This window comes from Podarcis liolepis, assembly GCF_965112155.1.
Source record: "Podarcis liolepis genome assembly, chromosome: 6".
In the NCBI taxonomy this organism is placed as follows: domain Eukaryota; kingdom Metazoa; phylum Chordata; class Lepidosauria; order Squamata; family Lacertidae; genus Podarcis; species Podarcis liolepis.
In genome coordinates this window covers 64426885-64454845 of record NC_139559.1, presented here as the reverse complement: position 1 = coordinate 64454845, position 27961 = coordinate 64426885, and positions in this window count along the sequence as shown.

Below are 27961 nucleotides of genomic sequence, written 5' to 3'. Positions count from 1 at the left end.
CACACACACATATGCATATATATATATGTGTGTGTGTGCGCGCGCACGCGTGCGCGTGCGCGTGCGCACACACACACACACACACACACACACACATATATATATATATATAAAACCACCAGTGGGGATTCCAGGGCATTATTTCCACTTCACTGAGTTGGATCAGGCTTCCCTTCTGCAAAAAACCCCTACCAGTCTTCCATTGGCCACACATGTATCTGGTTGGTCAATGTAGGAACAGCTAGATGAGTCTTTTACCTGACCTGGCAGAGTTCATGCAGAGTTCATGGAGATCCAACAGAAGCTTCCACTATATGAGGGGTAGAGGTGATTTTGTGTCTCTGTGTGTTTAAAATATAGCCATTTAACTGATGAAAAACCTGCTACAACTAAAAATTCATTGGAAAAACCTGGGAGTTGCAGGATGGAAAAGGGGTTGCACATTCCTAAATTTTAACAGCATTAAGTCCTAATTTACCTGTGGCAGCTGAAATGTGAAATCAGATTCAGATTCAACTGCACATTACAGGTCTTCATAGGATTGACATTACAATTTTTTTGTTTTTAATATTAGGTCTGCAGCATTTTGTCAATTGAGTCAAAATCTCTGGCATTTGGAAAAGATTTATCAGCTGCATTTGCTCTTTCGTGATTATGGTAAGAAAAAGAATACTTTAATCAAGGACTGTAATAAAAAGAAGAAGACCAGAAACCTTTTTATTTTTGTGATTGCATAATATTTCTAAATTCTCCCACATCAATCTGTGTGCTTTTCACAGTGGGCATTCTGGGAAACAAGCAAAAGGAACAAAAAGGACCTTTCAGCGACCTTACTTAAATAAATCCTGTTTGTGACATGCAAGCAAATGTACTACAATGTGAACCTGGGAAGTCAAATCAAGGTCTTGCTCTTCCCTTTAAGCTATTTGAAACATTATGGATCAATTGCAGCCCTGTTCAAATGTTGCCTGCACTTGTGGGATGTACCCATGTGGGGAGGGGCCAGGGGCACATCAACTAGTCCTGCTTCTGATATTACTCCTTCTGCTATTGATGCTGTGTGTGTTTACTTTCAGCCCTAGACAGCATTGACAATGGTTAGTAACAATTAGGGTTGTAGTACAAAGCATCTGGAAAGCACCAGGTTGGGAAATTATTATTATTATTATTATTATTATTATTATTATTATTATTATTATTATTACTATTTATGTATACCCAGCCCATCTTCCCTGGTATTGATGACAGACTGACTGGGCGATAATTATTTGGGTCCTCTCTTTTCCCCTTTTTGAAAATAGGGATGACATTTGCCCTCCTCCAGTCTGCCGGGACTTCGCCTGTTCTCCAGGAATTCTCAAAGATGACTGCCAGTAGTTCTGAGATCACATCTGCCAGTTCTTTTAATACTCTTGGATGCCTGGGCTGAACAATGGGGGTGAAGACGCTCCTTCAGATATACAGGGCCAAGGCCATTTAGGGCTTTAAAGCTCAGCACCAACACTTTGAATTGTGCTCAGAAACATACTGGGAGCCAATATAGGTATTTCAAGACCGGTGTTATGCGGTCTTGGCGGCCACTCCCAGTCATCAGTCTAGCTGCCACATTCTGGATTTGTTGTAATTTCTGGGTCACCTTCAAAGGTAGCCCCACATAGAGCACATTGCTGTAGTCCAAGAAGGAAATAACCAGAGCAATGCACCATTCTTGTGAAACAGTCTGCAGGCAGGTAGGGTCTCAGCCTGCGTACCAGATGGAGCTGGTAAACAGCTGCCCTTGACACAGAATTGACCTGCACCTCCAAAATACTCCCAGGCTGTGCCCCTGGTCCTTCAGGGGCACAGTTACCCCATTCAGGACCAGGAAGTCATCCACACCTGCCTACCTCCTGTTCCCCCAAAACAGTACTTCCATCTTGTCAGGATTCAACCCCAATCTGTTAGCCACCATCCATCCGTCAACCGACTCCAGATGCTCACACAGGGCATTCACCACCTTCACTGGTTCTGATTTGAAAGAGAGGTAGAGCTGAGTATCATGTGCATATTGATGAACACCCAGTCCAAACCCCTGAAGATCTCTCCCAACGGCTTCATGTAGATGTTAAAAAGCATGGGGGAGAGGATGGAACCCTGATGCACCCCATAAGTGAGAGCCCAGGGGTGCATCCCCCAACACCACTTTCTGGACACCACTCATCCCCCAACACCACTTTCTGGACATGGCCCAGGAGGAAGGAGCAGAACCACTGTATAACAGTGCCCCCAGCTCCCAGCTCCTCTAGACAGTCCAGAAGGATTTCATGGTTGATGGTATCAAAGGCTGCTGAGAGATCCAGTCAAACTAGGAAACAACATTCACCTTTGTCCCTAGCCCGCCGGAGATCATCAACCAGTGTGACCAAGGCAGTTTCAGTCCTATGATGAGGCTTGAATCACGATTGGAAGGGATACAAATGGTCCACATCCTCCAGGTTTGCTTGGAGTTGTTCAGCAACCACCTGCTCAATCACCTTGCCCAAGGATGGAAGATTTGAGACTGGGCAATCGTTGACCATATTGGCCGGGTCTAAGGATTTTTTTTTAAGAAGCGGTTTGATAACTGCCTCTTTCAGCGGGTCTGTGAAGGCTCCCTCATAGAGGGAAGCATTCACCACCCCGCATAGCCCACCACCCAGCCCTTCCCAGCTCATTTTTATTAGCCAGGATGAGCAAGGATCATGGAAACAGGTGGTCGGTTGTTTTGTGCAAATTCACGCTGTAAGCAGAAACCAAAAGTTGTTCCATCTGCATTAAGCCTGACATATGAAGGCATTTTTCATTTTTCAGATTCCTCCATGTGTGGGCTGTAAATAATGTTCATGAGGTGCCCCTGGGAAGGCTCTACTACAGGGAGAAAGACCTAAAGAAAGAAAGAAAAGGAGAGAGGAGGTGGCAGGATCAAACACTTCAAAAGCACTCTCTGGGTACGAAAGATTTCCAAGCTAGCAGCTAGCATGGTTTTAAGGTGAAGAAAGTGAAAGGATACTGTCTCTAATCAATGGATGTAGCTGGCATTGCTGCATTGACTTTAATCCAGTTGTTTTGCTTTGCTTTTTATTTTGTTAAAAAAGAATTACTGTATTTTTTCGCGCATAAGACTAGGTTTTGTTTTTAAACAAAAATAGGTTCAAAATTGGGGCTCATCTTATACACAGGCAGTGCTGAGGGGTGTTTTCTTAATTTGGAGCCCTCCAAAATAGGGGGCATCTTATACATTGGGGCGTCTTAAACACAGAAAAATACCGTAAATCATATATTTAGGCTGGATGTCATTTATTTAACCGCCTAATTTAACTACTGCACTAATTCCCATCTTCTGAACAAGCAGTTGGTTGAATCTGAGCAAATAACTGGATACAGATTAAATCTTTTCTAAACATTCTCTCAACAGACTTAAATGGGAAAATATGCACTCCTACAATTACATACATATCTGACTGCTTGGTAAGTTCATATATATTGGATGTGATCATGATGAATTGGTCATTTCCCAGGATGAATGGGAATTTATCCTGGATGCAAGTTCTACAGGAAATATTGAGGAGCCACTTGTTGCTGGCTTGAGCCATCCATCCATTTTTTAAAAGAAGCAACGAGTTGGATTGTGTCTAGTAGGCAAACACAGTACGTGCTACTTACGTGCCCTATGAATTGGAAGAGGAGAAAGCGTAGACCTAATATACCCAAAGGTGTGTGATGGGCCATTTCACATCAAGCGACAAGGAATATTTTTACTTAGGACCTCATATTTATTTTCTGTGCCGTCCATGTCTTTGCTCATGGCAATCAATTGGACAAGGGTTAGCAAAATCAATCACTGACAAGTGCAAGCCGCTCTTCATTGCCTCTGCTGCTACGTTTCCAAATAAATTAGGAAAAGCATGTAAGAAGCCCTGAACCAGTTTGTCCTCTGCAGTTCAATGCACCTTTTTGTCTGGCTTTTATTAACGATGTCATAAAATGTATCACCACAGGTTGATAAAATGCACTTGACACCATATAGATTCCTGGGGTGGTGACCATGTAGAAAGAAATAGACCTAGGGAAAATGAACAGCCGCTTCCAGTTTCTCCTCTTTGATTCTTACCGTCAAAATTTCAGGATATTACCATCTAATTGGAAGACCAAATATATGGATGACTTCACCAGAACACCATAAGATACTTTGCTATAGAAGAAACATAGTATCTTAAAGCTTCTTTTAAACAACAACAACGATTTCTGAACCCATCAGATTGATTAATATGCTAGGAGATCATCAGCAAGACTGCATTCATTAGTGTCCATATTTTGGTTTTTGAATGGGGGATGCTGATTGTGTTGGCACACACACATCTTGGAACTAATCCAGCTGCCGTGACCAGGTGAGCAGGAGTTCTGGAATGATATTTCTTGTACCATCTGCTTGATACCATCTTGCGTCTCCATCTCAAACATGGCCAAGCAGCAGCTCTCAAACTGTGAGTCAGGCCTCCTTGGCCAGAGTCCAACGTCTTTATGCCAAGGCTCACGTGAAACAATGAAAATGAAAAATGGAACCTCCAGACTTTTTCATTACAAATGCAGCAAGGAACAGCCCATCTATGAGCAATGAATATTTTATATACACTTCTGATTTTTCTTTAAGGAAATTAACTGAAGCACTGCTATGTGGTCAAGAGTCTTGGTTACCAAATTGCCTCCCGTGGTTTCCCTCTCTTTCTCAAATTGGTACATCAGATACATAAACAGACAGACCAGCACCGGCATGGTTAGGAAACAGACACACCTGTGCAACTTTCATCCAGGTAAGCAAGACTTGGTATCACAATTCAAGGACACCTTCTAGCCCAGCAAAAGTACTAGGGGAGAACATAACGCAGACCCAGTAAGAGATATAGCTTGGAGAGTGTCCCAAAGGCCAGATGAAAAGGCCACATTTAGCCTGTGGGTTGGAGGTTCTCCACCCAGTGCTAGGTAAACTATAGCTCACTGACACATAGTTTCCCCAGTCATATTCTATGACATTATGAGGCAAATTAGTGCATACACCACATATCCTTAACTAAACAATTTAATATGTAAATTCTTCATGTTAGACAAAGTTTCGTAGAATACATTGTTTCTCACAGCAACAATACAGACCCCCTTCTTGAGTACAAGTGAGCTATTTTTAAAGCCGTTCTCAGAAAATGCCATCTGCATATGTGTTCGTAACCCTTGACCTCGACAAAACACAGAGAAGCCATCGTAGTTCAGAGATCTGGTGTGAAGGATAACTATAGCTTGCAACAGTACTTAAAACTGCGAAAACTAAAAGCACCCCAGCACTGCTGATTGCTGCTGTCTGACAGCACGTATCTCAGACAGTGGTGATCCCTGTACCTGGTGGGGTGACTTGTGGCCAAGGAGGTAATGTAGGCAAGGCCAATAAAGCCACATGAGAAGGGTCAAGATGCTTTCCTTCTCTTCTCTTCTCTTCTCTTCTCTTCTCATCCTCTTTCCTTACAAATATGTGAACATAAAAGTATTTCAGTTGTTTAATTACTTAATGTCTACCTAACTAAACAGAAAAGTGTCTAACCTTGTTTTAGAATGGGTGGAATATTGTCGCAATAACCACACATTGCTCAGAAGTAACCCCATAAAATTACCGGGGATGACTCCCACAAAGAACTGAAGCCTGAACTGGTTAGTCTTAGAGGTACCACACAGAACTTTTAATAAGCCCCACCTGCTGATCTTTCAGCCCCTTATTCACTTCTGTGTCTTCTCCTCAGGATGTGTAGGAGACAAGGGTTAAAATCAACACTCATCTATGCAGCTCCTTGGGCTGTTCACTGTCAGCTTATGTCTTGGGTCTGTGAGGATAAAATGTGGAGAGGAGAAGCATGAATGTGATGAAAGGAAACCAGACTCACATTTATTAATTGGTTTAACACAGAGCAGCTGGTCATGGGAAGATAATGAACAAACATGAACAAACCAGTTATAATGGGTCTGGTAGCTACCTCGTGCTGCAATTCTAACCATGTGTACTCTGAAATAAGTCCTATTGAATTCAATGAAGCTTACTCCTGGGTAAGTGGGGTTAATATATTAACTGCATGTATACCCCCTGCCCCAACAGGAGTTCCCTGGGTTTTTCCCAAAGCAAAACGAAACAATAGTCAGACAGATTTAGTACACATGCACAGGGGACAACATGGAAACAGCTTTAACTATTATTTTTGAGTAAGATGGATACAGTGAAGACACTGTTCAAAGGATCCAAAGAAAGGATAGGGCCTGAGCATGTTTAAGAGGGAAGAGAGAGATTAAGGATTCTAACAAGCAAACAAAGGCAAATATGCATTCTCTTCTGCTCTGCTCATCTTGCCCCCACCCTCTACACATACAAATATGTTGCACTTTTAACTGGAAACAAAATTAAGTTAAAAATAAAGTTTGAAATGTTCCTACTGGATAGCTTTCTCCTTCTGCAAATTTCTTTCTGCAGACTCTAAATTCAAACACAGGCAGGAAGAATGCATGGTTCTGATTCACGTATGAACACCTGAAGTAGAATGAATGATTCTGATTGGCTTAGGGTAGGCGAGGATTGGATGAAGACGGATGTGTTTATATTTACTTAGTCCTTATCTTGTCCCTGAAGTTGTTTTTGAAAAAGAGAGGCAGGGAGGAGACACTTATGCAGGTATTTCCACAGCAAATCAAAGGACCTATGTTGTTTGCTTCCTTTTAATAAGATATAAGTAACGAGTGCAAGTTTCTTTTTTACTGCAACCTGACATGAAAAGCTAAAGCCTGCATTTTCAATCACAATCTTCCTTTCTTTAAAAGAATAGATCAGACTTTTGGATCCTCTCTGGAAATTGGCTATTTTGAAAAGTAGTAAAAGGTAAGTAACTTTATTTTATTGAACACAAATGGTTCTATGAAAGAAGGTGGTTTAAAAAAAAAAATCCTTTTATCTCTCTCTACATTAAACTTCCAGTATGTGGTGGCTAGCCTTTAGGAAACTGGCTAAGTTTGACATCTGGAGAATAAAATACAGCATTGCTAGGTCCTGAAGACTTTCATATAATCTTCATTATGATATTTTTGGCATCACATGCCACATAAATATTCATGTTTTTGAAGATACTTCCTATTTCTATAGATTTCTTTGTCGTATGCAGGTGCAATTATAGATTCATGAATACAGCTAATCACTTATAATACTTAACAGGAATGAAGCCATTGCAATAAAACCCTTCCTGATTTTTTCTGATGATGCCGTGGGCTTAGTGAATGGATTCAAGGATGAGGGATACTGTCAAAAGGACTGTGGAGAATATCTTATTAAAGCTGCTTCCCGGTTTCATTTTATAAGAAGAAAGATTTTGTGCAGTCAAAAGGAGTGCTGTTCTCATACATGTGCTGATCACTGAATATCCCAGGTTGCATTAAGCCCACCCCGTCAGCTTGCCATTGGGAGACCTCACAGAAAGCAGAAAGTGCTGGGTCTTTAGTATAATGAGAACTTGCAAGTCCAGTTTCAATTCTAGTTGGGAGAGGACCCTAACTCTCACAGAATTCCTGTTAGGCTCATAAGTAAATTCAGGAAATAATGAACATTCCCCACTCCTTCCCATTTTCTAACTGTCAGGGAACTGACATCGGAGTGAGAGGCAAAGGGGAGGCTCCCAGATGATGCTGGTGAAGGACCCAGCAGCAGGGGGAGAAACAGCTCAGTAGAGGGGGAAGCCAATCAGCGCAACACCAGGGATAAAGGGGGGCAGATGGGGGTATTGGAGAGAGGGCTCCAGGACTCTTCACTGGACATCAGTGAGAAGAGCCCAGGTCCTCCGCTACCCATGCCTTCCCTGCGCAGAAGACTCCCGCGCAGTGAAAGGAGGAGGAGACTGGGTGTCAAACAACTTTTATGTTGGAAGAGGTTCAAGAAACGCCCACTGACGGATTCTGCCAGTGACTGAGGCAGCCACGATGAGAAGGGGCTGTGCAGTCAGAAAGGTTTAACAAGGCAAATTAACCGAGAAAGGCACCAGTTTATGCACGAGTAACTCATACCCATTACACTAACCATTAGCAGCAATTTGCCATTTTCACACCATACCACTCTAAACCATTGTGGCTTCCTCCAAACAATTCTGGGACCTGTAGTTTAAGGGTGCTGTTGGGAGACCCCGCTTCCCCTTCCAGAGCTACAGTTTCCAGAGAGGCTGAACAGTCAAGCATTCTTCATAGAGAACTCTGAGAGTTATAGCTCTGTGAAGAAAAGAGGGGTCTCCTTAAATCTCTCAGCACTCTTAATAAACTACAGCTCCCAGGATTATTGGGGGAAAACCATGACTATTTCAGTTGGCATTCGAATGCTTTAAATATATGGTGTGATGTGGGGAAAGGGAGACAGGAGCAGATGGGCTGTTCTTCCAGTCTACATGAGCATGAAAGTGTTACTAACAGGAGAGTTCTATTGCAAAGATATTATTATTATTATTATTATTATTATTATTATTATTATTATTATTATTATTATTACCTCACCCATCTGGCTGGGTTTCTCCAGCCACTCTGGGCTGCTCCTAGCAGAATATTAAAAACATGATAAAACATCAAAATTAAAAACTTCCCTCAATATCTGGGAATTGTTAGCGCCCTTAGGAACGGTTCTTTTACAAAGTGTTTGGAGACTGTGGGTCTGCTAAAGCATATTCCTGGTGGCTTTCAAAGAACTAAATAAAACTTGGACGGGCTGGATGTTTACTTCGCTACCATTTTTTAAAATGTGTTTATTCATGCATGGTTTTTTTTAATTAATAAAGGATATTATTATCTTGACCACAGTTGTATAAGTCACTTCAAGCACTGGATGAGGTGGGATAAAAGCATTTCAAATAAATAAATACACATAAGCTAAGTAGTTCTATGCATGAGTTATTGACTTGTGGAGGATAAGGCTATGTTCCACCTCCACTGTTGGAGGCAGAATGCCCCTGTATACCAGTTTCTGGGAGTCACAAGTGGGGGGAGAGAGCCAGGGCACTCAGATCCCTCTTGGGGGCTCTCATGAGCATCTGGTTGGCATAGCTGTCAACCTTCCCTTTTTTTGCAGGAAATTCCCTTATTCTAGCACTGTTTCCCATTGCTTCCCGCTGCTATCCCAGATTGTTAGATATCCCGTAGACTGCCTCCAGGACAGGTAAGGCTGCTGATCCCTTATTTTCAAGGCTGCTGATCCCTTATTTTCGAGGCTGCTGATCCCTTATTTTCAAATCTGAAAGTTGACAGCTATGCTGGTTGGCCACTGTGAGAGCAAGATGCTACCTTAGATTGGCCATTGGCCTGATCCAGCATCCTGTTCATCTTATGTCATTGGAGATTGAAAACCTAGCTGGAATTACAAAAGAGCAGAAAAGACTTTTTATGTATACAATGACAGCCGCACGGATGTAACTAGCCCAGAGATGGAAAGAAGACAAAGTCCCTACCAGAGCAGGGGCAGGGGAAGGGGGATGCAGTGGGTGCAGGTCTCCCCGGGTGTCACCACTGAGGGGGTGACAAAATGGCGGTCAGCACTCAACGCGGGGCCTGCAGCACACCCAAGCCATGCATCTCCCCTGGGAGTGACACGGTGGCTTGGGCCCCCCGCAGGCTCCGTGCTGCCCCCAAACAGTCACCCCATTGCCTCCCCCCTCAGCTGTAGGGCGGCTGAGTAGGAAGAGGCAGGCAGACTCCTCAGAGGCTCCAACTCACCCCACAGGTGGCTGACCCCACCCCTGGGCACAGGGCATGCATGCCACCCCAGGCGCCCAATCGGCTTGCTCTGCCACTGTACCAGAGAAGAATGGCAAACTAAGCTGTTGGATTATGCCGAAATGGCAAAGCTGACCGGAAAGCTCAGAAACCAAGAAGAGCAAGCTCCAATAAAGAATGGGGGGGGGGGAATTATAATTTACATGAGAGACCACTGTAACCAGATGAAAACATTAGCAAGATTGCAATAGCACTTGTAACGTAGACGATACTCTGGATCAAATGGAGAGACATAAATTTTGGATGATGAAATAATACGCAGTTGAAAAGGTTTATTATAATGGAAGGACCCATGGAAGGGAAGGTGGGAAGTCTCTAGAGATTCAGAGAAATATGGATATGTATTTTGCATTGTTCTAACTCTACACTTGTAAAATAAAAATTATTTCGAAAGAAAAGAAAACCTAGCTGGGATTACATCAGTCAAGGTCTGGCTTTGTAAGTTGAAATTCATAGGTGAACTACCAAGTGTAAAGTTATGGTCAGGAACAACAAAGGAGCAGAAAAGGAAACACTTATTTGTTTGTTTATTTCCCTGTATTTTGGTTTCAACGTTTTTTTTAACCCAGTGTGGAAATAGGCTTCTTTATTTTAAACTTTATTTTAAACCTACACTCTCTGCTGCATTGTTTAACTTAATAGTGGTGTTGTTCATTAAATAAAAGAAGGGAAGCAACCCATTAAACTCCTTCCCAAAATAATTACCCATTTAGTGCATCTGCCTTATCTGTAATGATGGTCATTTACTGGCATTTCTTCCTGTCAATACTTGTAAATGAAACAAGATTCAGGTTTCCATTTTACGATGCCATCAGGATTTTGCAGCTCTTCCCTGATTGCATATTATATTCCTTTTGTAATATTTGTAATAGGGCTCTGGAGTAGTAACTGGCCTATTTTGTTACATGCTGCCCGGGATTTATGTGCCTCTCTGCTTCAGAACTGGTTTTGGTTCTGGAAAGATGTGGATTATTCTTTCCGCCCAGAAATATCACCATTATTAGCTCTTCGAACTGCATTAAATGTCTGCAATTTGCCTTTATACAGTGCATTCCTTTTCTAGTAAAAGAAATGAGTTTCGCTACTAGCTTCAAGTGAAGGTGGATGGTCCCTTAAATATTTTTAATGCATCAGATTTAAAAAAAAAAGTGGTGGAAGACTGTTTAGCATATATACCTGTATCTGGGGCAGGGGAGAGTGTATGGTAGTTGTAACTTTCATTTCTAGCTATAAGACGGAGTATATAGAATCAAAAGTGTCCTTTACATTGGGTGGGGTACATTGCCTGCCATGCATCAGACCACATATTCATTGGAAACACTTAAATCTCTGCCCAAGTCACTGTTTTTACATACTTGACTTAAAATAAAATTTTGCAGGTGCTATATGCAACCCTCCTTGTTCTTCGTTCCTGCTCATTGGAGGCGGAGAAACCCAGAGCATAATAACTTGGTGGGTTTCTCCAGCCACCCAGACAGGCTGGGGAAACCCAGCCAGATGGGTGGGGTATCATCATCATCATCATCATCATTATCATGAGTTTCAGATCACTGGACCTCTAGGGAAAGGACACAGCATGAGATGCAAAGCTGATATGTTCAGCAACAGTTCTGTAACTTTAGCAACATCTAATTTTAGCTTGAGTTTAATAATAATAATAATAATAATGATGCTGATAATAATACGAGGCCTATATATAACATCTGCATTCCTATGACACAAATCCCTTTGGGGTTTCATGGGGTTTTTGAATTTACTGCCACGTGCTTATGAAATTATCGTTATTATGAAGTTTAAAGTAAAGAACCACAGCAAATGCTCTTAAAATGTTATATCCCTTTCTTATAATTAATTCTTGATTTTATGCATGTGCAACACTTTTGCCCCCTAATGAAAGTCCTGATTCACCTTTTTGAACACACTCTGAATCCAAAATTCCAAAGAGCAACATAAAGGTAAAGGTAAAGGTACTCCTGCCCGTACGGGCCAGTCTTGACAGACTCTAGGGTTGTGCGCTCATCTCACTCTATACGCCAGGAGCCAGCGCTGTCCGCAGACACTTCCGGGTCACGTGGCCAGCGTGACAAGCTGCATCTGGTGAGCCAGCACAGCACACGGAATGCTGTTTACCTTCCCGCTAGTAAGCGGTCCCTATTTATCTACTTGCACCCGGGGGTGCTTTCGAACTGCTAGGTTGGCAGGCACTGGGACCGAACGACGGGAGAGCACCCCACCGCGGGGATTCGAACCGCCGACCATGCGATCGGCAAGTCCTAGGCGCTGAGGTTTTACCCACAGCACCACCCGCGTCCCCAAAGAGCAACATATGTATAACTTAAACAAGCCTTAATTCACAACAAAATATGCAAACTAAACCCATCTATATTTATGCAGGGTTCTAAAATGAATGGACAGCCTTCCCAGACTGTGAAGAGTCCTGGCTCCCACCTTCTGAGAAGCAGAGGTGATAGAGTAGGCGGAGCAGCTGCGCTCATCCTGCTTGCTATTTAGTAATGCTTGAAGAGGGCTTTTGTCTCCTGTCACTGAAATCTAAAATGGTATCTGCATATAGAGTGCATATTTTTGAATTATTTGGCTGAATCCATTCCTATATGTTCCTGACTGAGTTTTAAATGCAGAACATGCCTGATTCACGGAGGAATTGTTTCCATTCTCTTCCTCTTCCTTTTCATTTTCTATTTTACTCATATGAGATGGTTGTTTCTTTGAAAAGCAAATGCTGCTTGCTCCTGAATGTAAGCTTCTGTCAGAGCTGTGCCCATGGCTACACGCACCAGGAGCCAGCGGAAACCCTCCTATTGGAGCTGCAGCAGGGAAACCCACCCAGCCGGGACCCAGCCCAACTCCACCTTTACAGCACCAGAGGCGCAACTGGGGCTCACTGTGGATCCTTTGTAGCACAAACTCTCTCTCTTGCAGGGCCCAAGTGTGTTGAAGCTTGGGGGTGGCAGGGCCTAAGCATGGTGAGATTGGAATAAGCACAGCACAACAACATCATACCCTCCAGCACCAGAGTGAGGCAAATCAGGACACATCCTTGATGGAGGCTGTACCCTCTCTCATTCATGCCCCACCCTGTCTCTTGGGTCCCTCCCTTCCTCGCAAATTCGCCCTCAGTCTCCACCACCGATGTGTCCTCCGCCACTGCTGCTGCCACCACTGCACTTCCAGAAGCTTCCGGAAATGTGCTGCTGGCTTCTGGAAGTACCTCAGCTGGAATGTGACAGCAGAAGGAGGAAGGAGAGTAGGCAATACGCAGGAGCAAAGTAAGCTGGTGTGTCTTTTGGTTCTGTCTTTTGGTTCTATGCTCTCCATGCAGAAGCCAAAATGGGACATTTGAGATTGAGGTCAGAAGCCATGGCAGCTTCTGTAATTCTTGGGCGTCTTGCTTAAAACAGGACAGTTGCACAGTGTGCCATATGTGATTTTAACAGGCCACAGTTTTATTGATTACAGATATCAACAGGGTTTGGCACAGGCATTAGGTGTGTATCTTGAATCAACCAGCCCACCTGCTGGTTGATTATTATGGCAGGATTAACCAAGGTTACAGTACACCCTGCAATGCACAACACTAACTCCAAGTGCCCACATTTCCTTGGGAAAGAGGTCTGGCTCTGGCTGAGCCCCAGGCAAATGAGCTTGAAAATGGTCCTCCTGAAACTGAAACAGAGCATCCACTATGTTGTTGTTGAGCCAGCAAGCAGTGGAGGACATATGCCCATAACAAGTGGAGAACCCAGTTGGTCCGGGAAGACTCCTTTTCCAGAACCCTCACGCCTGCCTGGTTGTCAGACCAAAAGCACACCCTAGAGTTGCAGAATAATCCCGCCAAAATGTGTACTGCTACCAGGATGGGAATTCCAAGTAGGTGTGAATAGGCCAACATTCCATATTTACTCGAATCTAATGTGCCATCGAATCTAATGCGCACCTCAGTTTTCAGAACCTTGAAACAAACAAACCAAAAAAGCATTTGTTGGCAAATGTAAATGTGTAATTGAATCTAATGTGCACCTTAATTTTTGCAACATAATTCGGCCCAAAAAGGTGAGGATTGGATTTGAGTAACTACTGTAGTCCCCGTTTAAAATGTGTTCCCTGGCCTGGCAACTAAAGAAGAGACAAAAGCAAAGTACTATCACAAACATTGAAACTGAAGGAAAATCTGTAGAGAACCCTGCAGACATAAGAAAATGTTTTTACAAGTATTATAAACAACTGTATAAAAAGGATAAAGATGATTTGAGCAATTTATCAATGGTTTGCAGCAGATTCCAGAAGATAAAAAGATCCTACTAAAAGGTTTAATAACAAGACAGGAAGTTGAACAGGTGATAAATTCAATGCAACTTGGCAAGGCACCAGGACCTGATGGTCTATCAGCAAAATATTATAAGACTCTGAAAGACTGGCTTATTCAACCCCTGGTAGAAGTATCTAATAAGATTCTGCGAGGGTGCAAAGCACCTGAAACCTGGAAAGAAGCTTATATTACTCTGATTCCCAAACAGGGCCAAGATAGATCCAATGTTAAAAATTACAGACCAATTTTCTTACTCAATGTGGATTACAAAATTTTTGCAAATATATTGGCTAACAGGCTAAAGAAGGTTTTATCTGAGTATATCGACAAGGACCAGGCAGGATTTCTGCCTGGAAGACATATGAGAAATATAGTGGATACCTTGGAAAAGTTGGAAACAAGAAAGAGTTGTAAAGCTATGTTAATGTTTATTGATGTGGAGAAGGCATTTGACAATGTATCTTAGAGTTTTATGTTACATAATTTCGAGAGTATGGGGGTTGGCCAAGATTTTCTAAATAGTATTAAAGTGATCTATCAGGAACAAAAAGCTAAAATTATTGTATGTGGTTTCGGAGGAAATTAGAATTGAGAAGTGAATCAGGCAAGGGTGCCCACTTTCTCCCTGCTGTTTATTTCAGTCCTAGAGGTCTTGCTAAGTATGATTAGAAAGGATGAACAAGTTAAAGGTATTACAGTAGTATCTAAACAATATAAATTAAAAGCCTTTGCGGACGATTTAGTATTGACACTACAAGATCCAGACTCCTGTGCAGTTAAAGCACTGGAGCTTATACAAGAATTTGGACAGGTAGCAGGATTGAGACTAAATAAGAGCAAAACCAAAGTATTAGAGAAAAATCTGGAAAATGTTGAAAGAAAATTATTACAAGAAAGGCGGGCCTAGATTTTGTGAAAAAAAGTTAAGCATTTGGGGGTGAACCACTCTGAGGAAAATTTGAACTTGTATAAGGATAGTTATGAGAAACTATGGAATGAAATTAAGAGAGATTTGGAGATATGGTCAAGTTTAAAATTGTGATGAATGGGTCGGATTTTAGTGGTTAAGATGAATGTGCTGCCGAAGATGCCTTTTTTGTTCCAAGCCCTCCCAATCATAGATAATGCAAAATGTTTTAAAGATTGGCAGAAAGCTCTATCTAGATTTATCTGGTGGTGGCGGGGGGGGGGGGACGACGACCCAGAATTAAATACAAACTGCTTACAGATATTAAAGAAAGAGGGGGATTCTCCCTGCCAGATTAAAAAAATTATTTTGAAGCAGCAGCGCTCTACTGGATTAAAGAGTGGATGCTATTAGAAGATACAGATGTACTAGATTTGGGGGGGTTTGACAATGTTTTTGGTTGGCATGCATATTTATGGTATGACAATGTAAAGGCCCCAAGCTGAAAGACTTCTGGGAAAAGATTTATAATGAACTGAAAAAAATGTTGAAATATACATTTATAAACAAATCAGAGGCCTTTCTTCTTGGAATAACAGGTTTGGAATTGCCCAAGAAAGATGTTAAATTATTTTTATATGCCACAACTGTTGCTCGAATTTTATTAGCGAAAAAGAATTACCTACGGTGGAAGAATGGCAGATGAAGATGATGGAGTTTTCAGAGCTAGCCAACCTAACCAGAAGAGTCCGCGACCAGAAGGAGGTGGAGTATCAGGAAGAATGGATAAAATTTAATGATTATTTAGTTAAATATGTAAAATTAAATTAATTGGAAATAGCTAGCAGATATTTAATTGGCTTAGGATTTCATATAAATTAAGTGATGAATCAATATGTTTAAATTAAAAATTAAAGGATATAAGGATGTTAATGTTTAAGTTAAATTTCATAAGAACTTTGATTTGGAAAACCGTTAAAAGGAAGTGCATGAAAATTCAACGAAGGGGAAGCCAGGAAATCACTTAACAATGTTAATAAGTGTAATTTTAATAAGGTTATGATCCATGTTTGTTTGTTTATTTGTTTGTTTTGTTTATAATTTTGAGAAAATTAATTAAAAAATTATTTTTTAAAAATGTGTTCCCTGATTATCCTGCTAAATGGATACCAGGGGAGGGATGGTGGTTGTCCGAATCTATATAGCTGGACTCCTGGGGGTCCTTGTCTGATAAAACATCATTGCCCCCTCCCAAACCGCCTCTGTGCCCTGATTTTTACATGTGTATATATGTGTTTATTGAAATGCTTATGCCAGTTTAAATTAAAGTCCTGTAAGCCAAAGAAGCTAAAACAGATTTCAAAATGCCAAGGACTAGAAGTGGTCACAGAATGAGCCCATTAGCAATCGTATGCTTACCTTGTTCACATGTAACCCTATAGCACATCATTCCAAAGACATTGACCAAAAATAACACAATTTTAAAGCAATTTCCTTCCAACGAGACTGTTTAGTATCTAATTATAATAATTAAATGTCATTTAATTAAAGCACTTCTCCTAAGTGGGTCTTTGCAGCATCACATTAGCTGGCTCATTTGGATTATCACATATTGTTTCCATCTATGATATCATGCATAGTTGGAATAAACTTCTGAATTTTAATGAGCTTTCTACCAGTGGCTGTTATACTTGCCACATGCCAAGTGGCTGAGCACACATCGCTTAAGCCATGACTTCACTGCTGTGTTTTCCCTAACAGAGTTTGTAACTTGTCATTTAATATATCTATTCCATACTGTCTTGTTATCGTTGACTATATCACAGAGGGAACTGTTTTCGTGGAAGAGCTGGAGGCCTTTTGCATGTTTAAAACATAAGTTGTTTTTTTTAAAAAAAAAAATACATTTACACATTTTATCTCCCTTAACTGTCATTGCTAGATTTTTCCTGTAAGCGCCTTAAGGTACCTCGAAATGGCTCAGAATTGACCAAGTACAAAGCTGAATTTGGGCCGGTTCCCAGATGGATCAAACATGCAGTGGCTTTCTGGCTACACCATTTAGCCTTGGAAGTGGGAAACATTTGCCTTAGATTTTGTTTATATGGTTTTACAGGTGTTTACCTTTGCAAACATTATCTTACGCATTATAAGAAATTTTATTTATTTATTTATTTATTTATTTATTTATTTATTTGCATTTCTACCGACCTGTTTCCCCAAGATGCTCAAGGTAGCATACATAGTTCTCATCCCCACACCTGTGAAATAGGTTAGGATGAGGGATAGTGACCGGCCCAAGGTCACCTAGTAGCTTCATGGCCGGGTGGGGATTTGAACCCCCATGTCCAAGCCTGACACTCTAACCACTACACCACACTGGCTCACAATGGCTGTGTTTCTTTCAAAATGCAGCAATCCTGTACTTACTCATCTGCCAGTACTGTTTAAGTCAGTTTCGGCACATGTAACCAATTGGAAATAAATATCACACTGGCCCTTCTTGTTTTCCTTTGATTTTGCTCTCATGGCCAAAATGGAGCCTGCGCTTAGATTAAAAGCTTCCTGGCCACGTTGTTGTTTCAGCATCAGGAGTGAGCTGTGGATACTGAGAAGTAATAATTTCACTTCCTCTGCACATAGGTAAAATGCTTTTTCTTTCTTACTGAATGGACACACAGACACACAATCTTCATTGGAAGGAAAGCTTCTGGGTAAGGAGTCTCGGATGTGATTTGAAAGATGACGTGAGCTTTGTCACCTTTCAGTTCAGACCTGCTAGGTGGTTAAACTTCCTGTTACAAACCAGTTGCTCTGAAAAGGAGAAGCATTGATCACATGGTCATCATGGGCTTTGGGGCAAAGTTGTGCTCTGTCAGGTGGGAAAGCTTAGAAACACGGAGCACTAGAAGGTCTAGTAAAGCAGATGCAAACACAGCTGTTGTGAAAGTTAATATTTGGAAGAGGGGCCCATTCTGCCTCCCAGGCGCATTGCTGTTGTTGCTGCGAAGATGGCAGGCTGCAGTTATCTGGCTGTCAGTTGTGTGTCTATCCCCTCTGTAAAATGAGCAGTGTCACAATGCCATTCTATGCATGTCTACCCTGCACAGAGTTGCAATTGTGTGCCCAGCCGCACAGTCCCCCCGCCTGACGCACCTAAATGCTGAGTGGACACAACAGCTGTCTGGGATTTAAATGACCATGACATTATTGATTTCAGATGTAGGAAATTTTGCCATAGGCATTGAGCGTGTATCTCTCTCAGCCCCGGCCCCTGCTGAGGAACTGAGGAATGACAGGGTCTATTTGGGGATGGAACCATCACAAAACACAGGTTTACGCAGATGGCCCCCAAATGCTGAGGGAAGCTCTATGGCCCACTAGCCTTACGCACTTGGCTCTTTGGACAGAGACTTCTCTCCGGACTGCTCTAACGTGGTGCCCTGTTAATGCTGCTGCAGGGAACGGGGTGGGTGAGTCACCACTTCACCACACCCCAGCTGGATGAAAGACTATAGGATTCTGCCCAAGACCTAAACCGCCAAAGTTGTGACCACAGCAAAGCCCGGCTAGTTGAAAAGAAATGGTTAGATCAGTAATCAACTATTAATGAAGGGAGGGGAAGGATGGGTGACGCTCCCAGCCAATGGGATGCTGCGCTGAGTGGTCAGTCAGGCTAGGTAGATGGTCAGGCCCCTCCCCAGGGCTGCCACAGATTGGTTTATTTGAAGGACAGGTTAGGCAGGAACCCATGAGCCTCCTTGGTGGCCGGAGGGGACGCCAACCTAAAATGGTGCTACGCATTTGGGAGGGAGAGGAGGCACCACGTTGAGCCTCAACAGCTGCTCACCGGCAAGATAGTAAGTGGCCATTTCCAGCACCCTTAAGAAAGTATGATGCCCAGAATTCTTTGAGGGAGGGGAAGTGCTTTGAATGAGCATGACATCATGGAAACCAAAGATCGCATCTGAATCTCTACTACAATAGTGGAGAGCCTTGGGAAACTAAAGAGATGTCAGTGCCTTATCACTGAATGGAAGTAGGGGGTAGCAGAGAAGGAGAGGGGGGAAATCAGAATTTACTTACATTTGAAAAGTCACACATATGATAACATATTAAAGTGGTTGAGTCTGGTGTTATTTTCTATTTACCCCTCAACAAGCTATAATTCCCAGCACCCTTAACAAACTACAAATTCCATTATTATTATTATTATTATCATTATTATTATTATTATTATTATTATTATTATTATTATTATTGGGTGCTTTAACTGTATGGCATGCATGCAGCAACAGAAAGGGTAATGGAAGCCTGAAGAAGGCAGAGGCTGCCTACTGAGGCAGGACAAAGAACTAGGGTGAAGAGACAGTCTGGTTTATCTACCTACTCTCTATGATCATAGAATCACAGAATCATAGAGTTGGAAGGGACCATGAGGATTGTCTAGTCCAATCCCCTGCAATGCAGGAAGCTTTTTGCCCAACATGGGGCTTGAACCCATGACCCTGAAACTAAGACTTCCATGCTCAACCAACTGAGCTGATCAGGGCATCTCTGGTCTAATGGGGAGATGGAGTGCATACTATGTTCTTGAAGGATACAGAGAGCAGCTGACCTAAGCTCTGTGCGGTTTGAAACCCCAGAATTATGACCACCGCTACCTCAGCACCTCAGTTAAATTTTGCTTGAATATATATTCTTGGTCAAATACATTACTCCAGTATTCACACAATAGCCTTTCAGCATTTTTATATTGTCTGGATTGATATTAGCACCTAAAATATTCACATTTTATCCAAATAATTCCCAAATCAAGTAGCTGAATCTTAGCTTGCCTGCACTAGGTCTAGTTCAGCTGTAATTTTCCACTATACTTTGCATATATTTAGTTGGGGGGTGAGGTGGGGAAACATTAGCATTTCTCTCCACTTGTGCATATCTTATCTAAACTATTTTGATGTGGGGAGGGAATGGAAATCTACAAAATAAATCTATTGTGTATTGGACTGGAGGAAAGACCTATGAGCCCATCAAGTTAACCAGACCATTAGCCTTTCTAGGCCACTGCCGTTGCTCACGCTGAGTGGGTATTAGGAAGGGTCGCACTCATCCCTGACTGAAATTCATTTAGCCAGTGATGTGGGGCAGCCTTTGCATGTCAGTCATGCACATGATGACTCAGCTACAATCACTGGAGCCTAGTTTGTTAGGGCAAATAGGACACTGCCCCACCAAACTCAGTCTGCCCTAAGCCACCACCCATATACCTTTTTGTTTTAAAACCAGTCCAGGGGGTGGTACTGTCGGTCAGCTTTTTGCTCCTTAGTGTTGCCCTAGTAAAAATCAACAAGGAGGAGGACAGGGACAAACCTAGAATTAGTTGGCTCTGCCTGTCATTGGCTCTACTTCTACAGACAGCTTGGGCTCCCTGCTTTCTGCCCTACCAGTCGCAATGGGAAGAAGCCACCCGTGGGTACAATCCCACCTAATACATTTGCCAAAGCACTACTGTTGTACACCTGTATATTGTAAAAATAAAAAAGAAAGAAAGAAAGAATGAGTGAGCAACTTCCAGCAATGGCATTCTACTTTGATTTAGGATCTAGTGTTCTGACTACACTGCCAATTCATGTTGCCCAGTTCACCACACAATTCCCAACACCATCCTTGAGCAATTGCTGTGATTTAGAAGTCTATTAATCCCTTTTCTCAGTGCGCCTATGGCTCTATGCTCTTATCACATTTATTTACTTATTGCATTTACACCCCCATTTCAATGGAGTTCAAGGTAGTGTGTGTGGCCTTTCCCCTCCCCATTTAATCCCCACAGCAACCCTGTGAGGAAGGTTAGGCTGACAGACAGTACAGTGGTACCTCTGGATGCGAACGGGATCCGTTCCGGAGCCTCGTTCACATCATGAGCAGAACTCACCCCGCGTTTGTGCGTCTGTGCGTGCGCGGGTCACAATTCGTCGCATCTGTGCATGTGCGTGACATCATTCTGAGTGTCTGCACATGCGCAAGCAGCGAAACCTGGAAGTAACCCATTCTGTTACTTCCAGGTCACCATGGGACACAACCTGAAAAGATTTAACCCAAACTGTCTTTAACCCGAGGTATGACTGTAACTGGTCCAAGGTCACACAGTGAGATTCCTGGCTACTTGAGGATTTGAACTCTGGTATCCTTAGTCAGACCCTCTAAGCCAGGCATCCCATACCTGTGTCCCTCCAGATGTTTTGGCCTACAACTCCCATGATCCCTAGCTAACAGGACCAGTGGTCAGGGTTGATGGGAATTGTAGTCCAAAACATCTGGAGGGTCGAAGGTTGGGGGTGCCTGGTCTAAGCACTTCATCCGATGGGCTTTCTGTGTACACATACAAAGCGTCCCTTATTTCAACCACAGTGATGCTCAAAAATGGATTCAAATCCTAAATTTAGAGACAAGAATCAGGGCATGATAAAGAATCATGTTCAAAGGCCCTTTTTCAGACATGTCACAAAAGCATTCTGCACCTTCAGCTCCATAGTATGCTTGGATTTTTATGTTCTGCAATCAAATAAATATAGCTAGCAGACCTTTGTTTTGGGATGATGGAGAGGCACCATTGTTTGACATAACAGAGTTCCATATAAATTAATACCAGCTGATGCCCTAATTTTGATATTGATCTGTGCTATATCGTACATAGCCTTAACTTAATCCAACTTCCACCATCTACCCTGAACTAAAGCAAAGTCAGCAAGTGTTTGTTTCTTGAAGAAGCAAGAAAAAAAAGAGGAGCTAGTTTTTCTAGCTATATTTTCTACTCGTATGTGGTTTATTAACATATGGACATTCTGCTTTCCATGTCAACTCAGAAAAGGTTTGGCATCAACCTAGGAATAGTGATGTTCTGATATAGATGTCTAGATCATGCATATTTGAGGCATGAAGTAGTGGGTCAAAGTTTGTGACTTCTTTTTTTGACAGGAAGCAAACTTAGATTAGTTCTGAGAGTGGGTGTTTTGTGTGTGTGTGTGTGTGTGTGTGTGTGTGTGTGTGTGTGTGTAACAATATCTAGTTTAGATCAAGAACTATTAGAAACTGAAATGTGGAAGGAAAAGTTAGATGACACAAAAATATTGGAATGGTTAGGTTTAAAAATGATCAAACTAGCTCATTGGACAAATGTGCTGTCACAATTTGACATGGTGTTGTACAAATTAATTCCCAACATTATTTCCCCTGTCAATCCTGATCCAAACAAATATATTGTACACCACTATATTTTGGCAATTTGAACAAGATCATCAAGCTTGCTCCGGGCATGATTTATTAGCAGAATGTAGGGGAGGTACAAATCTTGGAGTTGAGAGTGGAGAATACTTTATTACTTCCTATTCCTAAAAGATGTCACTTCTTAAAGCTGTCTATATTTGGTCTTTCTTATTACTGCAGGCAGCATGAGATCGGCACATGTCAAATTGCCTCCAGCTAGGAGATATATTTGTGGGTTACATAATGTTTTAAACAGAGAACATAAGAACATGTCTACAAGCCAATCTGTCTACAACTAATAAAGTATTCATAGCACAGTCCTGGCGAAGGATTTGAAAAAGAAGTGCCTGTCACTTATGTACAAGCATCCCGTTAGATTGTATGTATGTCGTCAAAATTACCTGTAATGTTTTGTTCCTCGCATATAGTCACTGTGGCTGCTAACAACATAATTATCTTAGGACCTATTCATATGACCACTGGGCATAGTATAACCACAGGGACAGTGCTTGGAAAGCTTGCCCATGCTAGCTTCCAGCCCATGGCAAGCCATTTTGTGCTTCTGCCACCATGCACAGGATTCAGCTGTTGGCATGCTGCCACTGCTTGATAATTTGTGTTGGCATTTGAAAAACTGAATCATTTGCATAGCCTAGTATGCAGAGGATTTCCCCAAACCTACACCACATTCACATGGGGGAAAAGACACTTGGGGAAATGATTTTGAGTGGAGAGATAGCAGGTGTGAGGGAGCTTAAGCATCCCTCCTCTTGACATTTTTTCACTCCAAATTCTCACTCCCCCAAGCAGTATTCATCCCATATAAAGTGGCTGTGTGCAGGGTCATGTCCAATACTACTGCATGATGATACTGACACATATAGCCACTTCAAATGTGGTAATTTATGCGTACATACACTTATAGGTGTACATACACTTATAGGTGTGGAAACCACTGCAGCTGTCTCCACTGACCACCCAAACTGCATTTAAATATAAAATTCATTGCATGTGTTTTTTTTAAAAAAATGTTTTGGCAGAACAAAATAAAAAAGAAAATGACCCAGTGAACAGGTCACTTATATGCATACACACTTCACTTAGCAAAACTCCATTGATCTGAATGCCTCTCAAACAGGGCCAGATTTAGGTTTGATGGGGCCCTAAGCTACTGAAGGTAATGGGGCCCTTTGTATTTCTAGCTGTTTTTTGTGTTGAATATATGCTGTATGGTAATTTATGGACCTAATAGGTATCTAAAGCCATTTGCACATAACAAAATATGTATTTAATCAAGGTATTTTTTTATCTTATATTTTGGAAATGTACACCCAGTTGTTGTTTTTCCTTCCGCCAAGATAGTGGGGCCCTAAGCTCTAGCTTGTTTAGCTTATACATAAATCCGGCACTGCTCTCAAACTTTCCCCATATTCTTTCTTAAGTAATTGGAGAGAGTGACTTAAGTCTTCTAAATCCTTCAGAGAAATGAGAATTCTCTGCATGTAATGCACAGGACCATTCTTCTAATTTAGACTGTTGCTAATGAAGTCATCAGAGCAATTTAAGAATATACCATCTATCAACTGCTATTCAGGTTTTGGGGGGCTTTTTGCACTATTTAATGCAAAATGAAACATTGGTCAAAGTGTTTTGATCTGATGTCACTGACATCTCTCCCACATCTTCCTTTCATCATTCCTTTTATCTCTCACCAGTTTTGCCACTCTAATATTCCTCTTTCACCCGTCATCTGTCTGGAATATGTTTATCCATTCTTTTTCAACCCGCAGGGGGATTCTGATAGAATATTCAGTACTTATGAAAATCGGCCTACCTTTGTAAGCTTCTCTTTCTTTGAAGAAAGCAACTGCAGAATGTTCCATATCAACTCATGAACAACAAATGTGTGTGGACACCTTGCCAGGTTTTGATTATGAAGATGTATCTGCTTCCTGCACACTTGAGGTTCTGATAGCTGTGTTTCTTCTTTTCTTTATAACAGTGCAAAAATCCACATATATATAAAATATATAATAAAGCTATTCAAGTGGCATATTGTGACTAATTCGACTATATCGAAACAGATTATAAAGCATGTTCTCAATGAAAGAGAGCATGGGTTGCGGATGGGGCTTCCAGAACACCCCATAGTTGTTAGGCTGGATAGATTCAAGAGCTTTGAATCAGATTGGTGGTGGGGAGTTGCTAGGGTAATTTAGATGTTACCAATTTAGGGGGGGGGGGACCTGAGGTTATTTAAGTGAGGTCCACAGCTCCTTTCCTTTCTCTTTCGCTGTGGACACCGGATCACCCGCCCGCCCTCCCTTGTTTGGGCTTCGCTCTGACCTTGCTATTGCCTGTCATGGGGTCGTTCGCCTTGGTGCGGGGGCCCAGTAGGAATTTTTCCTTTTGGCTGATTAGTGTGTGCCAATTGGGTTTTGCCTACTGCGTAGCAAATCGTCACAACTTGTAAGGTTGGCGGTTAGGCATTGGTTAAATTGGTTGGTGGAGGGGTGTGGATTGGCTGTGCCTACCCCTCCAATGCTGCTGCTGCTGGGAATTCTGTTAAAGGAATTCTGGGGCTTACCATCCCTTCATCCAAACCCTTGGAGCAGGGTGCGGGCCGTGTAAGTTCCCAAGGAACAAGCAGGGAATAGCTGAGGGTCTGTGTCGCAGTCCCAGCTGTCCCTGGTCTTGTTCCTCCACACGCTGACTCTCAGTAGTCAGCGCTGTCCCCAAGCCGGGGGGGGGGGGGACAGCTAGTCATAACCAGTGCCTAAGCAACCACTCACAATCTTGTATGATAATAAAGTTGTGGCCAAAATTATGCCAAAAAACCTTAAACAAAAATTAAGTCTCTGGTGTGAGTTATTGGGGAAGGGGTGTCCTGGGGACCTCAGCACGCAAAAGCATTTAGCAGAAGATTTAGAACTGCAATAGTAAATGTGATGAACAGTTAAAGAGGTATTGTCACAAGTGTAAGTATTATTAATAAATATATTGATGAGACCAATTCTTACAGAACAATGTGGGAGAAGGAAACAGGGCTGTTTATAAACTTTTTTTAAAAAAATGAGAAAAACATTTGGATACAATATTCAATGAAAATATTATCCAGAGTCCATTTCAAAAGTTGCATGTTGATTCCAATTAAAATGAAGTTAATATGACACAGCAATGTAAAGTCTAGATAAGTTCTATATGTGATGGAAGTAGCAGAAAAATAATAGAATAAAAATGGGATGACCTAATACTGGGATTTCCACAGAAATGAAGAAGATCCCTGCACACACCAAGACAAGAAGATCCCTATGTACACTGTCCAGACTCTCTGACATGGTTATGGTGAAAAACGGGATCACTGTTGGCAGTGTCAGCAATTCAGCACCATTAATGCAAATGAAAAATGATTTATGTGCCAATTCACTTTAATAAATATGTATTAAAATGCTGAGCAGAGATATAGAACCTAAGATTGAGCTGTTCAGTGTTGCTCTGGATCCACTTTTCCCCTAGTTTTTCCGCCCACTGGCTTGGCTTCAGTTTTAGGATGGCTGGACTTTGAGGGCATCTTTAATTATTCTTATTTTTGGCAAATGTAAAGGCCACATCACTTTTGCCCTCATTGCCACCTTATGCACAGGCAATCTGTTTCTTTAATGCTCTGCCTACTTCATCTGTTAGAGCTTGGTTAAATGCTGACACCATGAAAGCTAGTAATGAACTCAGCTTGTGAGAGATAATATTGTTTATCTTATTGACAAAATGTATAGGCTTATTAATAGGTTTTGTATGAGTGAACAACAACAAAGACATCTTGCAGAAGGTCTTCCTTGAAATTTTACGTCTGGCAGCCAAAGAAGATAGCAGTTATACTCATTGGGATGACAGACTCATGAATCTTTGCTAAGATATATAAGGAGCATAAAGTAGGAAAGTGGAAACATGTTCAATCAATTTCAAATTAATCCGTATATTGAAAGATATCACTGGCACACACCTTCCATGGGAAAATAAACTGACAATAGCTGAAGCTGGTAAAATATTGATCTTTCTTCATATGTCTGTGGAAATGTGCTAGTTCCTTCTGGGGGCTGTTTTGAAAACTCTGTTGAAATGGTGAGAGAAAAACAGTAGTGGCCTATGGTGCAAAATATGGAGATGCGCTTTTGAGTGCATAGACACTTTTTTCTGTATGCTCTTCCTCCGCATATGCTTGAGAAGCAGAAGGGAATGTAGTCTGAGAGACTCATGGTTTCTTCTTCCTGAGAGTTGTGCTTCCCCATCCCACCTCTGTGAGAAATATAACGAAGCCTGTGTTCACACTTATGGGCTGAGCACTGGGACCTTCAAGAGGAGGTGTGGGGTTGGGGTCCAGAGCACAGCAGCAGATTGTCCTGGGACTTGGAACCAAGGGCACTAGTCTAGCCAGACTTCAGAGCATTAATCCATGTCGACAAAGCCTATCTTCTACCCCCCAGAGACAACAACAAATTATGGAGACCAACATAACAGCAAGAAATAGGCACAGGGCTGTCACCTAGCATGAGCATACAGGGGCTGGTGCTAGTTCCCATTCACAATATCCCTTATTCTTCTTCAGGTGACTGGGAGCAAGGTCCTCAGACACTCTGGAGAAATGAAGATGGTGGAACTATCTGTAGCCTGGACCAAGGCCTTGCCATTGTTTAGTGTAAATGGTTTTTTGCGAGGGCAACTGCTGGAGACATCAGAACAACCAGACTGTGGTTTGGAGAAAGCAAGGGTGGAATAGAGACCCTGGAGGGAACCCTGAACGCCTTCAGGAAACACTGGGTCATAGATGAAGGACCAAAGCCTTGCAGATAGCCTAGAAGCTGACTGAGAAGGACCAGTTGTGTCCACAACAGCTAGTTCTAGGCTGAGGAACCATGCCTCTGCTTGTCTTTGTTGTCTTGAAGCAATTTTACCTTCTACAACTTAATGCTGAATGTTAAGGTTCATCTTGATCCTTAAGAACACCTGAGAAGGATAAGAGACTACAAGTATGTCTCATTTCCTGAGGACACGGGGGTCTTGGAATAATGCACAGTTACTATAAGAGTTAAAGAAAACAAATGCAAAATTCTGTTTTGCTGGGAAGAGGGATTCAGTCAAGAGATACTGGATCTTCATCATCCCTGCCAAACGTTTTTTTCACAAGCAAGATCAACAATGTCTCTGAAAAAATTCACCTCTGTGTGAGGTGAAATCTATTTAACCTACTGAAGACTTCTATATTAGTCAAATGCATCATCCATCAGTGCAGACACAGGGCGGATTGCCCCCCAACCTCCTAACTTCCTGACTTTTTATTGATATATGCCAATCTTTATGTGTCTCAGTTGGGCTGCCTGTAAATCCACGTTAGTCACTGAAAGAAAATTTTCCCTCTTAATGACTTCAGAGTGAAGAGAAGAAATTGCACAACTTCAATGGATCTGCTATTGTATCTCTTTTGATGTACATTCCTACCAGTTTATCCCACTGGATTTTATGTAGCCTAATGCAGGGGACTATAGCGTACACAAGGATCAGCAATAGGATGAAGGGTTGTTGTTTTTTTAATATGAGGAATCAAAGCAGGAGGAAGTAGAAGATCA